Source organism: Colobus angolensis, unplaced genomic scaffold (assembly GCF_000951035.1).
Source record: "Colobus angolensis palliatus isolate OR3802 unplaced genomic scaffold, Cang.pa_1.0 Scaffold43, whole genome shotgun sequence".
NCBI classification, from domain to species: domain Eukaryota; kingdom Metazoa; phylum Chordata; class Mammalia; order Primates; family Cercopithecidae; genus Colobus; species Colobus angolensis.
This window is the reverse complement of record NW_012117710.1, coordinates 4,514,061-4,529,434: the sequence shown is the minus strand read 5'-3', so window position 1 is coordinate 4,529,434 and position 15,374 is coordinate 4,514,061. Positions and strand designations below refer to the sequence as shown.

General features: G+C 46.6%; 1 protein-coding gene across 1 annotated transcript in view; it reads right to left on the bottom strand.

Annotated features, from left to right (window-relative positions):
• The window catches only part of SDK1 (sidekick cell adhesion molecule 1), a gene marked incomplete at its 3' end in the record, with an annotated part of 662,329 nt that overhangs the window by 174,483 nt on the left and 472,472 nt on the right, over nucleotides 1-15,374 (bottom strand). The window lies entirely within an intron of this gene.

Below are 15,374 nucleotides of genomic sequence, written 5' to 3'. Positions count from 1 at the left end.
CAATTAAATTTATTTATGCTTTAAAAAAAAAAAAAAAAAAAAGTAAATTAGCAACTTGACAAACAAGAAGGTAAAAGTAGCTGAAAACAATAGCCAAGGAGGCTAGAGTCAGGAGATGCTTGGTTCCCAATAGAAACTAAAGTGACATCTTACCATGTGTCCCTGAGTTGTTTTTCAGAAACCCAGACTCCTACCAAACGGGTTGGCTACACAGGTCCACTACAATAGATCTCAGATATGGGGGAGCTGAGGAAGACTTCAGATATGGGGGAGCTTAGGACGGAACTCTGACTTCTGCTGTTCGTTCTAAATTTCCTCCTAAAAAAATCCTGTGAGCCTGGAGGAACTCACACCCTCAGGCCAGAGCTAATGTTCTTTTCTGCTGATCCAAAATGTTTAGACAAAGCTTCAACCCCTTAACTAATCACAGATCAGAAAATCTTTGAATTTACCTAAAACTTGTGGGTTCCTGCTTCAAGATGGCCTTTTAGGTAAAACCAATGTGTCGCCTCTGTGTCCTGTTGCTTGACTCTGCCTGAAGCCTCTGCCTCTCTGCCTTTATAGATCCTTACTGTAAGCCATAGAACAGGTCAGGTCTTAGGCATAGTGACCCGATTCTCCTGGCCTGGTGCCCTGAAAGAAATGCCTCACTTTCTTTCGCTGCAATCCCGATGTCAATGGTTTGGCTTTGCTGTGCCAGGCGGGTCCACAAGTCCAGTTCGATAACAATAAAGGAAACCTCCTCTGAGGTCCTGGTCCTTTGCTTCTCCCTCTGAGGCACCGCCACCTTCCATGAGGTCATGCTATCTTGCTTCTTTCCTGAGTCTGTCTTTCCTACTCACTGAAGGCAGGTTCTCTTTGCACCTGCCTCAGAGGCCCCTGCGTCTAGCACAGCACTGGACCACAGCGAGTGTCAGCACATGGGGATGGGAGGGGCAAGTGGAGCAGAAGCAAGTTCTGCAGAAGGCCAATCCCATGCTGGAATTCCTGGGCAATCCATTTGGCTTTCAAACCCCTGGCCGGGCCAGGTGCAGTGGCTCACACCTGTAATACCAGCACTTTGGGAGGCCGAGGTGGTTGGATCATTTGAGGTCAGGGGTTCAAGACCAGCCTGGACAACATGGTAAAACCCCCTCTCCACTAAAAATACAAAAATTAGCCGGGTGTGGTGACACGTGCCTATAATCCCAGCTACTCTACTGGGGAGGCTGAGGCAGGAGAATCACTTGAACTTGCGAGGTGGAGGTTGCAGTGAGCTGAGATCACGTCACTGCACTCCAGCCTGGGCAACAGAGTGAGAGTCCGTCTCAAAAAAAAAAAAAAAGCAAAAAACTAAAAAACACCCTGGCCCTTTAGGCAAAACGGGGACTGTGCCCGGGTTGTATGGGCTTCAACTTCTGACAAGGGAAAGCACATACACTCATCTGCTGAGATGACATTTTTCCCCAGGATTCACCTCTGGGAGAAGAGTATTTCAAGAGGCTTTGGATCAAGGGCATGTTAGGGGAACAGAAAGCCCCACACATCCCGCAAGATGTCCTTGCAGGTGAGTGCCTCGGCAAACAGCAAAATGAAACACAGCCCGTGGCCTCCCATCCATCAGCCCGGGATCCGGTCCCTCGGCACAACGTGTGCTTAGGAGACAGACAGTGTTGCTTCACGCCCCCGACTTCACCGAGGCATGCGTCATTCCAAATGCTGTTGCTGTCGACGCCGCCGGCAGCCTCGGTGTCTCTAAGTGTCCTACCTGGGGACGCTGGGCGCCCGGCTGCTCCATCTCCACTACTCTTTAGTTACAGAGAGACCAGCACTAAACAGACTTGTGCTTTATTTTATTAGCCCATAACACTCTCTAAAACAGTTTCTTCTAAGAAAATGGCTACTATTATGCACAAATAAGCAGTAAGTGAGACTTTTTTTTTTTTGCTTTCCATTTTCAGAATGAAAACAGTTTTAGCTGTACCTAAAGTGTTACCACTAGCATCTTCATTATGGAAAACTCTGCTCAGAGCAGGCTTTTGAGAAGACTACACGTTATTTTGGCCATTAGAGCACAGCAAATGGCCGTGAATGGCAGGGGTTTATAGAGGTAACTGAGCAGACAAACAGGAGTGGCAAATGAAAACATGTAACATTTGCATTCTCCCTTTTATGGTGCACCGTAAAAACGCGCAAAGGGATGTTTTGCTCACTCTACAGTCAAAGGTTACTAATTAAGCAAAGCATTACTGAGCCAGAAATACCTATAAAAGCTGCTGCTTTTCTTTTTCTTTCTTTCTTTTTTTTTTTTTTTGCAACCCACATCTGGGCATCAACTTATTATAGGGCCTTTCAGTGGGTTCCTCCAATGATTAGGATCCTTCATTCCATAATTCACTGAAGATAACTCTAAGTAATAAAACCTGCTTGATGCACTTTTAAAGGAAACTTTTCTGCAAAGAAGATACGATTGAAAAGTGGATCAAAGGGAAGAAACACAAACGTTCTTCTGGCAGAGTGTTGTGGTGGGAGGCTTCGTCCCTGCCCCACTCTGCCGCTCTCTGCCTGGGCTCACGTTCATGGAGCCTCGAGACAGAGCCCTTTCTGGGCTCTCCACACCCAACCGATGGGCTCTGTTGTTCCTTCCTCAGTGTCCTCCCGGCACCCCAGCAGACCTCTCTGACATCACCTTCCTGACTTCTATGTGATTAATGACTTTGCATCTAGACCGTGTGCTCCGGACTCTTTCTCCTCCCCAAATTCCAGCCCAGTACCAGGCACAGATTAGGAGTCAACAACTGTTTCCCCAGTGAGAGGCTGTGAGAGGGGACCCTGGAGTCTCCCTGCAACAGAGAAGGCCTGGGTTTGTCTTGCATCCCATTCAAAGGGGGTGAGGTGTAGGAGGTCCCAGAGGCCTCATCTATACTAGTTACAACCTCAAGGGCCCTGCTGCCTGGAATTTAGGACAGCTGGGCTTCATGGGTGCTCTGGAGCCTGCCTGGACCAGGCAGCCCATGGGACATTCTCAGAGAAGTGGCTGGGGAGCAAGAGCCAGCGTCCTGGGAGTACCACAGGACAGGGGGTGGGCAAGCACAGAGGGAGGCTGGGACAGAGCCACAGACGGCCTCGGGGGCTGGCAGGTTTCTCAGAGGAGATGCGTTTGTAAAGTAGCTCAAGCTCGACAGAAAGCAGTTGTGTGTACACCTCAGAGAAGTCAATGTAACCCCATGTTCTAGTTCTCTCAACCACCTGTGAGACAGGCACTGTTATTCAGGCTTTACAGCTAAAGAACATGACCTAAAAGACTTTCCTAAAGCCACACAGCTAGAAAGCGGTGGAGCTGGGATTCCGGGCCCTGTCGCTCTGATCCTAAACCCTGTGCTGCTTGTGTCCACACCCCCGATGGTTTTGTTCTGCTCGCTGCATGTCATGATGTCTTTCCTGGGGCATGAGTCAGAGATGATCCGAGGAATGTGATGAAGGCCAGGAAGGTGGCACATGGACAGAAGCAGCGTGGAGTTCCCCAAAAGAACGTGTGGCCAGAATTCTGGTAGTAAGAACGAGAAGAGGTGGCTGCAGAATTCTACTTTCCCCAGACAGAGCTGTGAAGGTGCTGGGTAGTGATGTGGAGGGTTGGAGCGTATTCTGCTTGAGTCTGTAGAAGACTGAACAGCAGCTCTTATCTACACTGGCCTGCCAGCAAAACACCCTCAGAAGGTGCTTAAAGAGATGCCTGCTCATTCATCATTGTTAAAAGCATACTCTGCTGTTGGCAGGGCACAGTGGCTCACGCCTGTAATCCCAGCACTCTGAGAGGCCGAAGTGGGCAGATCACCTGAAGTCAGGAGTTTGAGACCAGCCTGGCCAACATGATGAAACCCCACCTCTACCAAAAACACAAAAATTAGCCAGATGTGCTGGTACATGCCTATACTCCCAGCTACTCACAAAGCTGAGGATCATTTGAACCTGGGAGGTGGTGGTTGCATTGAGCCCAGATCGTGACTCTGCACTCCAGGCTGGGTGACAGAGTGAGACTCCGTCTCAAAAACAAAAACAAACAAACAAACAAAAAACAAGAAAATGGCAAATGTGGAGAAATCTAAGCCAACACTCACTCTGAGACAGGATGCCCCAATAAGGATCATTGCCTTCGTGGATACAGAAAAGTGACACAGAGTTGACATGCTGGACATATAACAAGTATGACTTGACAGGACTTCAGGAATTTTTGAGTCCTGTACTTAAGTCCTGGAAGGAGGACAGTGCAGTCACATTAGACTTTGATAATTTAAGTTTATATGCAAAAATTTTAAGGGCAGCCATCATCCTCCCCTTCCCAGAGCAGGGTGTGAAAGAGTTCAGTCAGAGGTCAGAATCTGGGCAAAGGAGGCGTCCAAGCAGAAGGCTGTCCAAGCAGGGCGGCAGCCCACTTTGATCATGAGACTGGCCACATAGAGTGGAATTCAGCAAAAAAATAAATATACTGAGGATACTGGGAGCCAGAGAAGGGCTGGGACAGATGCAGAAAGGGGGAAGCTCACGTAAACTGAGGGGTTTTGCATTGTATTTGGAGGTGATGGTGTGAAATACTGCTTTTCAGAATATGTGGCTAGATACAGAAAACGACCTAGCTATAGACATATGTAATTTCCTAGCTGGGAGCAGTGATGCCCCAGGAGCAATGAGCACATGACTGCCTGGATCTTGGTTTCTAAATCCCACTCTCCACTGCACTAACCCAAGGTTCCCCGGAGAAGTGGCTGGGAAAGAAGAGAGAAAGAACAAGATGAGTTGAGATCATCTTGTGCCAGAAGATAAGGATGTGCTCAAAGAATGATGGAGGCATCAAAAGAATACAGAAGCCAGCTGGAAGGGCTCCCCCGCAACCCCCAACGGGCCAAATGGAGGGAAGGTTCAGCATCAAAATTAGCAATGATAGCAATGGGTTAAAAATCTGTTAACCAAAATAAAAAGTCATGCGTCCACACTGATGATAATTAATGGAAAAATGAATGACAAGAAAGCTTTTGCTTTCAGGAATAGGTCAATAGATAAATGAAGAAGAAATGATTGAATTTTTTTAAAAAAATTACTGGTGCCCTCATTGCCCTAATTAATTCCAGCAAGAAATATTAATGGATGACAAACTGGTGGATGAGACTGGAAAGAGAAAAATGAGGTTTTTGGAGAATCTCAAAGTATCTTCTCATAAAATACTGATTAACTGTAAAGCAGGTGGTGCAGAGGTGGGGGTAATTTTAGAGTGGAGAAATCTCAGTCAAGTGAGCAGAATTACTGGACTAACAACAGGACATGCCAAGGCCAGGTTAAACCCAACAAGATGGAGCAGGAGGCGCCCAGCATTACTTCCCCCACATTCTAACCAAAAATGCATCACCTCGGATGACTCCTAAAGACACTGGGATAAATCCAAATCAAGGGGAATCTAGGAAATAACCAGCCTGTAGTCTCCAAAACTGTCAAGGTCACAGAAGTCAAGAAAAAACTGAGATCACTGGGTGTAGCCCATGTCCTGAAGTGGAGCCTTTTGTTACCAAGGACTTTTGGGGAAAACTGGCAAATCATGGATGGGGCCTTTGGGTGAAGGGGAGTTCTCTGTAGGATTCTTAAGGCTTGTCTGTAGTTTCTAAAACACTTTTGAAATCAAAGGGAAAGATTACCCTTCAAGGGAATTGGAAATTCCGGGTGAAATGTTTAACCATTGGCTGCAGGCTGTGAGCTGGCCCAGGAGTCAGGCAGACCCAGGGATTCACCGGCATGTAGGCTCCACGCTATGGAGCTTCCCTGACCTGGACACTCAGAAACAGCCCAGGGGGGTGTATGCAACCAACACAGGCCTGGGGAAGGGGCAAGGCCACGAGGGGGAAGGCCAGAAGCTTTCCCCGTTCATTCTTCCCTAGGGCACTAAAACCTCTGAACTGCTGGAGAATAGCAGCCAGGGAGAGGCTGCCTGAGCATATCCCACCTCCAAGGCTCAGCACAGAGGTCCCCTGAGGCGGGACCCTCAGCAGAGATGCAGATCTTTCATTTCGTGGAGATGCAGATCTGTCATTTCCAAGTCTCATAAATGGAACAGTACTGCAGCCCCTGCCCCAGGGGTTCTGATGAACTGACTGGTGGGTCTGGGCGCCTCCCTTCCCACAATGTGTGGCAGGATTGGGAGGCACTGAGAAGCCTGTGCAGAAGCCCACGAGGGTGTCACCTCTGCCTGAGGGTCTCACCTCCACCTGAGAGAGGGTCTCACCTCCGCCTGAGGGACCTCATCCTGCAGATGCCCATGAGGGTCTCACCTCCACCTGAGGGAGGGTGTCACTTCCGCCTGAGGGAGGGTCTCACCTCCACCTGAGGGACCTCATCGTGTAAATGCCCACAAGGGTCCTCCGCCTGAGGGCTAAGGAACACAAGCTCAATCCAATCTTTGTTTATGAAAACTGGTGAGAAAATAAACTATCGATCTTAAAACCTAAGCCAAACCAACAACCAGAAAAGGCCGAGTTCACTTACGAATATGGAAACAACGATCTTAACCCTAAACAAAACAAACATCGTGATCAGATTGCTTCTGTCTCAGGAGCTCCGGGATGGTGAAACAGAAGGGCAGCGTGAATTGCCTTACCAACAGATGAAATCAGAAAAACCAAATGGGGAGCTCAATAGATGAAAAACTAGTCTGATGCAATTAAATTTATTTATGCTTTAAAAAAAAAAAAACCCACCAATTCCTAGCAAACCAGGATTAGAAAAGAATCAGCTTAACCCAATACAGGCTGGATATATTTTTTTAAAAGCCTACATCAATGGTGTAAATGTCATATCTGATAAAATCTTAAAATAATATCTTTAAAGTAATAAAACAAAGATTGTCTTCTATCACTGTCCCAATCCAATATGATAGAAGAGGTTTTAGCACTCCCAGTAAGATTACAAAATACTCAAATAAGAAGAAACAAAAAAAGAGAAAGAAAGGATATAAAAAATTCTAAGGAAGAAACAAAAACTGTCACTATTAACAGATGATACGAATTCTTTACAGAAAATTACAGAAAAACTAGCCGACTAACAAGAGAATTCCCAAAGTTTCTGGCTGTAACACCAATACACCAGGCTGAGCAGCCACAGACTTCCCAGATTTGCAGGCTCCAATCCGGCTTCACAGCTTGGCTGTGTGACCCGAGCAGGTAACCCAACCCTCTCATGTCTCATCTGTGACATGGGGTTATAACAGCCACCAGAGAGCCATTATGAGAATTAAACGTGTTCATAGTTGTGAAAGCGCTTAGAACACAGAAGAGTTTATTAAAGAAACAAAAATATTTAAAAATCAATTGTGTCCTCTATGCCAACAACACAGGCAGAAAATGTCATTTAAAATAGGCACACATTGGATCATGAGGTCAGGAGATCGAGACCACCCTGGCTAACATGGGGAAACCCCGTCTCTACTAAAAATACAAAAATTAGCCGGGCGTGGTGGCAGGTGCCTGTAGTCCCAGCTACACAGGAGGCTGAGGCAGGAGAATGGCGTGAACCCGGGAGACAGAGCTTGCAATGAGTGGAGATCGTGCCACTGTACTCCAGCCTGGGCGACAGAGTGAGACTCCATCCCCCAAAAAAAAAAATATATAGGCACACGTGAGTTAATCTTCATGACAACCTCGCAGATAGGACTATTGACCCCATCCTCCACAGAGAAATTTGGTCTCACAAAGAAGTTAAGAAGCATGTCTACAGAGCTAGGAAATACGGGTGCTAAAAAGGGGGGGACCAGGTCTGTCTGATTCAAAGCCCATATTCTTCACGTTACAGCTTTTGAGGTATATTGGTCACCCCTCATTTTCCTGCCTTTCTGAGAGCAGGTGAAGGCAGGATTAGAGAACCCAGTGCTTTGCCAAGAAGAAAGCAGCTAAGAAAAGTAGATTTAAACAAGTGAAAAGAGGTAGCATGTTTCTGGACAGAAAAATTTAACACCATCAGACATCCACAAGAGTGGCCAGGAAAATCCTAAGAAAGTCAAGCAGTGTGTGCATGTGTGTGTGTGTGTGTGTGTGTGTGCATGCACACTGGTTACGGGGAAGGAGGCCTCATCAGATATTAAAGCATGGTTTAAAGCCTCTCTAAGTAAACAATGTGGAATTAGTGCATGAATAACCGGGCTAATAGAACAGAATGAAAAGTTCAGATATAGACCTAAGTGCATATAGGAATTTAATGTTACAAATCAGGAAAAAAAAAAAAAAAAGGTCATTTTAACAAATGGCACTGAGGCAATTACATAGCTATTTGCAAAATGATGAAAATGGATTCATACCTCACTCCATATACAGGAATCAGTCCCGAATGGACGGAGTTCTAAAAGTAAAAATGAAACCAGAAAATTGGTAGCAGAAAAGTGGCTGGGTTCCTTTAGAACCTGAAAGTGGGGAAAACCTTTCTGCCTATGACTCAAAAACCAGAGGCATGCAAGAAAGGAGTCATAAATTAGACTTCAATTTTTTTTTTTTTGCATGACCAAAAATATAGACATGTTGCTGCTGGGAATGCAGCAACCTGCAGATGAGGAATTTGGCAATGTCTGGGAAGTTTACATGTGCATTTGCCTTGTGATCCAGCCAACCCATGCCTGGGAATCTACCCCAAAGATAAGGTGGCAAAAATACAAAATGGCTATGCAAAAGGCTGAAAACAAGCTTGAGGCTGAATGAGGTCCCCTGGAGATGCCCGCAGCCTAATTTGTGGAACCCATGAGTACACTGTCTTACATGGCAGGAGAGGCTCCGCAGATGTGATTAAGGGTATGAGCCTTACATCAGGGAGCTTATCCAGGTGAATGAATACAAGCTAGTCACGAGTCCTTAAAAGTGGAAGTGGGAGGCTGAAGAGTGGGCCAGAGAGATGAGAAGGAAGGAGGAGGAAAAAGCCAGAGTCTGAGAGTACTTGACCTGCCCTGGCTGCTCTGAAGATGAAGGAAGGGGACCCCGAGCCACAGACCATGGACCTCCAGAAGCTGGGAATGACCATGGCTGACAGCAGAATATAGGGACCTCAGCCCTACAACTGCAAGGACTGAATTCTGCCGCAACCTGAATGAGCCTGGAAGCTGACTCATCCCCAGAGCTTCCGGAAGAAACATGGCCCTGCAGCCTACCTGACTTTAGCCAGTGAGACCCATGCTGGACCTCTGACCTGCAGAACTAGAAGATGATACATTTATGTTGTATCAGCCACTCAGTTTTTGGTGATTTGTAATGGCAGTGATATAAAACTAATACACATCCCAATGCTTGTCAGCAGAGGACTAGCTACATAAACAAGCCCCAGCTCATGCACACCAGGCAGACCTGAGCAGGTGTGAGAAGAAAGGACAATTGCACACATGATGCCCGGGGTGTTCAGGGTGCACTGTCACAGGAAGACAGCAAGGCGCAATATGCTACCTTCTGCGGAAGACAGAGGAAGTACACAAATACGGGGAGTTGCTTAAGTTGCCAAAAAAAAAAGGATAAGGCAAAAGCTTAATAAATAAGGTTATCTATGCGGCAGACAGGCAACAGGGTAAGGGGACAAAAGAATGGAAACTTCTCTGAATATCACTTTTTAAATAGTTTTGACTTTGACACCATGTAAATGAGTTATATCCTCAAAAATTAATTTAAAATCCTCCAACAATTTTTAAAAATGTAAAATGAGCTAGGCGTAGTGGCTTGCACCTGTAATCCCAGCACTCTGGGAGGCTGAGGCTGGTGGATCACTTGAGGTCAGGAGTTCAAGACCAGCCTGGCCAACATGGTGAAACCCCATCTCTAATAAAAATACAAAAATTAGCCGGGTGTGGTGGCGGGCACCTGTAATCCCAGCTACTCAGTAGGCTGAGGCAGGAGAATAGCTTGAACCCGGGAGGTGGGGGTTGCAGTGAGCTGAGATTGCACCACTATACTCCATACTCCAGCCTGGGTGACAGAGCGAGACTCTGTCTCAAAATAAATAAATAAACAAATAAATTTTAAAAATGTAAAGTGATTTTTAAAGAAAGTCAGTGCTAAAAATTGAAGCAAAAGAACAAAACAAGTCCTGAAATGAATGAACTTAAATCCATATCAAGATAACCACAGTGAGAAAAGAACAGTGTGGCTTTAGAACAGTATTGCAACTGTACTGTATACTGTAAGTATAAACTAAATATATTATAAACAATATAAACTGTAGGTATAAACTGAATATATTGTACTTCCACGGTATAACATATTCTAAGGACAAATACTTAAATTTCATTCAGTAGTCTCTGTTAGTCATACCACTGAGATTACAATTTTGAAACTCCTAATACAATAGCATCTGTGTTTTCACATAAACTTTTCATATAAGTAAGATACACAGGCAAATTCACAGACCACAGGTATATGCAATTTTGAACCTCCTAATACAACAGGAGGATAAAGAAGATGAAGTCAGGAGTCCTAAAAAGCACAGTCTTAGTGTAAGGGAAAATATAGTTAAAATATACATTTAGGCCGGGCACGGTGGCTCACGCCGGTAATCCCAGCACTTTCGGAGGCTGAGGCGGGTGGATCACCTGATGTCAGGTGTTCGAGACCAGCCTGGCCCAACATGGTGAAACCCCGTCCCTACTAAAAATGCAAAAATTAGATGGACGTGGTGGTGGGCACCTGTAATCCCAGCTACTCAGGAGGCTGAGGCAGGAGAATAGCTTGAACCTGGGAGGTGGAGGGTGCAGTGAGCTGAGATAGTGCCACTGCACTCCAGCCTGGGCAACAGAACAAGACTCCATCTCAAATAAATAAAATAAAATAAAATATACATTTAACATAACATAACATAACATAACATATACATTTAAGGTCAGTAACCTGAAGTTTGACTGGAAATGTCAGTATGAATTCACGATGCTTCAGAAAAGATGTTCTCTGTCTACTGGGAAGGTGTCAAAGCAGTGACCATCTGGGAGCGATAAGCGTCCACCTTGGTGCTCTTGTTATCATCTTTAAATAGCATTTGACACTCAAGAAACTAAGGCCCGGCAGGCCGGGTTCCATCTCAGCGTGAGGCAGGAAGTCATCAAAGAGAGCAGCCTCAGGCTGGAGCCCCAGGATACGAAAGCCTCCCTAGGCCAAAGACGGGCCAATTCTAGGTTCAAAAAGAATAATGACTGCAGGGGACTGAAACCCACTGAACAGGTAAGAATCTATGCTTTCATGATGATACTCAGCAAAAGAGATCACAAGACAGAAAAAGAAATAAAAATCTATTTAACATTGGAAGTAACCAGGGGACCAATTCCTCACCCTGAAAAGTGGTAATTAAAGGAAAAGAATTAAGCATTTATTCTGCCTTCCTATATTTGAAGGTAACTAAATAGTCTGAGAGATGAGGGGAGATGTTTCTTTTCAGAGTTCCAACAGCTAAATGAGGAAAGATTGATAGAAGTAGAAAATGATCATCCTGAATATCCTAAGAACATAATTAATTCAGGCAAAGATCATGGATGGATGAGATCATTAGATAAAAAGCTGATGGAGAAATTCACAAGGTAGGGATCAGGCTGCTATGCTCTGCCACCCAAATTAGCATCCCTGAGTGGGGCAACTAGATCTACATGCCTCCAACCTGCTGCAGTAACTGGGAAGCAGTCTTAGGGAGGGAGGGAGAGAGGAAGAGAGAGCGGGAGGAAGAAAGGAAGGAAGGGAGGGAGAGAGGAAGGGAGGGAGGAAAGAAGGGAGGGAGGGAGAGAGGAAGTAAAGAAGGGAGGGAGGGAGGAAGTAGAGGGAGGGAGGAAGTAAAAAAGGGAGGGAATGTGGAGTAAGGAAGGAGAGAAGCAGGGGGAGGGAGGAAAGAAGGGAGGGAGGGACGAAGGGAGGGGTGAAGGGAGAAAGGGAGGGAGGGAGAGAGGGAAGGAAGGAGGGAAGGAGGGAGGGAAGGAAGGAGGGAGGGAGAGAGGGAAGGAGGGAGGGAAGGAGGGAAGGAGGGAGGGAAGGAGGGAGGGAGGGAAGGAGGGAAGGAGGGAGGGAAGGAGGGAAGGAGGAGTGGAAATGGAATCTACCAGTCCTTTGCAATGAAATTCCAGTTTACAGGGCAAATGGGGGTAGAGGAACAGGTCAAGTGACCCCACAAGGATGTAACCAGGAGCATCTCCAATGCAGATGTCCCATGGGATGACTGGCTGGGTTTTCTCAATGAGGTAACTGCATGCGGGGAAAGGGTGGGGGGTTCCGCTAGATGAAGACAGCTGTAACCTATAGTGACAGGAAGCAGATGAGTGGTTGTGGGGATGGGGAGGGTGGGTAGGGAGGGGTACTGGGGGCTGCAAGGGCACCTTTGAGGGTGAAGAACGTGTTCATTATCTCGACTGTGGTCACAGCTTCCCAGGTGTGTGTATAAGTCACAAGCGTCAAACTGTCCACCTTAAATATATGTAGTTTACTGTATGTCAATAAAGCTGTTTATGGTGTTTTTATGATTTGAGAGACATGACAACAAAATGAATAGTGTGAACCTTCTGTGAATCCTACTTTTATCAAAACCACTGTAAAGAGGTGTTTTGGAAAATCTGGGGAAATCTGAGTGTGAACTGATGATTAGATGATATTAAAAAGTTCGAATTGCCAGGCACGGTGGCTCATGCCTATAATCCCAGCACTCTGGGAGGCTGAGGCTGACAGATCACCTGAATTCAGGGGTTCAAGACCAGTCGGGGCAACACAGCAAAACCCTGTCTCTACCAAAAACATAAAAAGTTAGCTGGCGTGGTGCTGCACGCCTGTGGTCCTAGCTACTCGGGAGGCTGAGATGGGAAGATTGCCTGAGCCCGGGAGGCAGAGGTTGTAGTGAGCTGAGATTGCACCACTTCACTCCTGCCTGGGTGACAGAGTGAGATCCTATCTCAAAAAAACAATAACAATAATTTTATCAGGTGTGACAGTGGTATGAGAGAAGATATCTATATTTTCACAGAGAGTCTTGCTCTGTCATCCAGGCTGGAGTACAGGGGCGTGATCTTGGCTCACTGCTACCTCCACCTCCTGGGTTCAAGTGATTCTCCTGCCTCAGCCTCCTGAGTAGGTGGGATTACAGACGTGTGCCACCATGCCCAGCTGTTTTGTATCTTTAGTAGAGATGGGGTTTCACATGTTGGCCAAGCTGGCCTCGAACTCCCAATCTCAAGTGATCCACTGCCTTCGTCTCCTAAAGTGCTGCATTACAGGTGTGGGCCACCGTGCCTGGCCAAACTTTTCGCTGAAGTAAGACACACAGGCAAGCTCACAGACCACTGGTGTATACACAAAATAAGCACACACATCTAACCCTGATACAGATCAAAAGACAGCACTCCTGCCACTCCAGACACCCTCTCCTCAGGTGGACCCCTCTCTCCCAGTCACTGTCACCCCCGTGGTAAGTAACCACAGAGGTCCCAGGAAAACCCAAATTCCAGCACCAAAGAGTACTTCTTCCTGTTTTGGAACATTCTATAAATGGAATCACACAATATATGCTCCAAGCAGGGTCTGGTTTTTCTTTTGCTAAACATTATGCCTGTGAAATTCATCCATATTGGCATGTGAACAGGTATTTCAGACACACGTGTGACACGTATGGCGGCAAAGTGACACGTGGTCTGAAATATGCTTCAAAATACACCAATAAAAAAGCAGAGGTGGATGGATGTGGCAAAATCTTGAGGATCACTGACTTTCGCTGATGGGTACCAGGGGGCTTACTCTACTCTTCTCCTTCCTTTTGCATATATTTAAGATGTTTTACATTAAAAATGTAAAACCTCTTTAGAGATCAGGCGCAGTGACTCATGCCTGTAATCCCAGCACTTTGGGAGGCCGAGGCAGGCAGATCATGAGGTCAGGAGATTGAGACCATCCTGGCTAACATGGTGAAACGCCGTCTGTACTAAAATTAAAAAACTTAGCCAGGCGTGGTGGCGGGCGCCTGTAGTCCCAGCGACTCGAGAGGCTGAGGCAGGGTAACTGCCTGAACCTGGGAGGCGGAGGTTACAGTGAGCTGAGATGGCGCCACTGCACTCCAGCCTGGCGACAGAGCAAGACTCTGTCTCAAAAATAAATAAACAAACAGGCTGTATGGCATAAAGCCAGGATGCTGTGGCCGAGAAACTGTGCCGAGGGTCCCCACATCACTCCACGTCTTTCCCTCCCAGGTGAGCTGAAACATCACACTCCCAGACTCTCCTGCCGCGACAGCCGGCCACGCAACCAAGTTCTGGGCAACGGAACACGGGCAAAAGGAGCGTCGTCCACTCCCAGGCCTGCCTGGATGCACAACTGAGCTCTCGTATGTCGAGCCCTGAAGACGCTGGCATTTCTGTGGCTGTGGCCCGCCCAGCCCTAGCATAACACCACATTCTAAAGCCCGCAATGAGCGCTGCTTTCTGGCCTCAGCTCCGTGGCATTGTCAGACACTGAAGACCACAGCGGGTGCTTCTGTGGGCCTAAAAGTATTGCCTTCTGCTGATGGATTTTATTTATTTATTTATTTATTTATTTATTTTGCTTTTTGAGACGGATTCTCGCTTTGTTGCCCAGGCTGGAGTGCAGTGGCGCGATCTCGGCTCACTGCAAGCTCCGCCTCCCAGCTTCATGCCAGTCTCCTGCCTCAGCCTCCCAGTAGCTGGGACTACAGGTTCTGCCACCACGCCCGGCTAATTTTTTGTATTTTTAGTAGAGACAGGGTTTCACTGTGTTAGCCAGGATGGTCTCGATCTCCTGACCTCGTGATCTGCCCACCTCGGCCTCCCAAAGTGCTGGGATTACAGGCGTGAGCCACCGCGCCCGGCCCGCTGATGGATTTTAATTACTAGACTTGGTTTTCATGAGACATGGTGATTCTCGTCCTATATTTAATTTTAAGCGTTTTAAAGTTGCTTTCATCAATTGAGTCTTCATTGGCTGAGGACTGATTTTCTTAATTTGATGTGAGGTAGGGCTCTGGTGCTATTTTTCCTAAGTAAATAATTGTTCCAGCCCCATTTGTGGGTCAGTCCCATCCTGCGCCTTCAGGATCCTCCTTAGATTTTCAGAACTGTTTGCTTAATGAAATTTTTGAAGAGGTAGATAGGATTTGTTCCCTAATGTATGGCCAATTTCCCGGAGTGGATTGTCTTGCAATATAGTACAAGTGCAGTCATGAAAACCACGAGGATTTTACTACAGATAATAACTATTTTGAAACTTTACTACTCCTCATAATTTGGCCCTTTATCTTTTTCCTCCTGCTTTTATTGGAACACGGACCTGGCAGACTGCATGGTTTCACCAGCGCCAGCGTGATCCTAGTTAAGCCCGGCGCTGTCCCGGACCTCTGCGTGCTGCAGCACTTGCACAGCGGGA